The sequence below is a fragment of the Dioscorea cayenensis genome, chromosome 20 (genome assembly GCF_009730915.1).
Source record: "Dioscorea cayenensis subsp. rotundata cultivar TDr96_F1 chromosome 20, TDr96_F1_v2_PseudoChromosome.rev07_lg8_w22 25.fasta, whole genome shotgun sequence".
Classification (NCBI taxonomy): Eukaryota; Viridiplantae; Streptophyta; class Magnoliopsida; order Dioscoreales; family Dioscoreaceae; genus Dioscorea; species Dioscorea cayenensis.
The window spans coordinates 10,694,275-10,695,282 of NC_052490.1; the positions used below are offsets into that span (position 1 = coordinate 10,694,275).

The following is a 1,008-nucleotide window of genomic DNA, read 5'->3' on the forward strand; positions in this document are numbered from 1 at the left end:
GGAAGAACCGTCTAATTTAGCTGATTTGGAAGTTTAAGGGTCAGATAATATGGCCGAACAAAATGAGCAGCAGAGGACACTCTCTGATTATTCCAGACTTTCAGTGTTGGGGACACAATCGAGCATTATGCGTCCCCCGATTACAGCTCAAAACTTCGAGCTAAAGCCGGCATTTATTCGCATGTTGTAGCAATCCGCACAGTTCAATGGTTTAGTCGATGAGGATCCAAACAGTCATATAGAGAACTTTGTCGAGGTGTGTGATATGCTCAAGATAAACGGAGTAACGGATGATGCCATCAAGTTGAGAGCCTTCCCATTTTCCCTTAGGGGGAGAGTAAACCAATGGCTACACTCATTACCTAGAGCCTCGATCACCACATGGGAGGAGATGGTAGAAGCTTTTCTTGCCCGTTATTTTCCTCCCAGAAAATCTGCAAAGCTTAGGAATGAGATCTCATCCTTTGTATAGTCAGAATTGGAGTCTCTATTTGAGACATGGGAAAGGTTAAAGGAGCTCCTGCGCAAGTGCCCACAACATGGATTTCCGGAGTGGATGATTGTTCAAACCTTTTACAATGGTTTAAATCCGAGTACAAGGCAACTCTTGGATGCGGCAGCAGGAGGTACCTTAGGCAGCAAGACCCCCGATGAGGCCCATCAACTTATTGAAGAAATGGGTTTAAATAGCTAGCAGTGGAATGTTAGAGAGAAAAAAAAGGTGGTTGGGCTCCATGAGATAGATGCAGTAAATTCATTGGTGGCTCAAGTCGAATCATTAAGTAAGAAGTTAGATGTTCTAACTTTCAATAAAGTGGCGGCCGTGACAAATTGTAGCGGATGTGGTGGAGGGCATGCTTCCTCTGATTGCCCGATCTCCATTGGTGATGTATCTTCAGTTGAGAAGGTTGATTTTGTAGGTAATGCAATGAGGAACCAAGGGAATCCATATTGCAACACCTACAATTCAGGTTGGAAGAATCATCCCAATTTTTCATGGAGCAACCA

At 43.9% G+C, this 1,008-nt stretch overlaps 1 non-coding gene across 1 annotated transcript; it reads right to left on the reverse strand.

The window, feature by feature from the left end:
- Window positions 1-439: 439 nt before the first annotated feature.
- LOC120252004 lies at window positions 440-546 on the reverse strand. Its single transcript, XR_005533559.1, has one exon. It is a non-coding gene; the product is annotated as a small nucleolar RNA R71 (small nucleolar RNA).
- Between the last annotated feature and the right edge of the window lie 462 nt (window positions 547-1,008).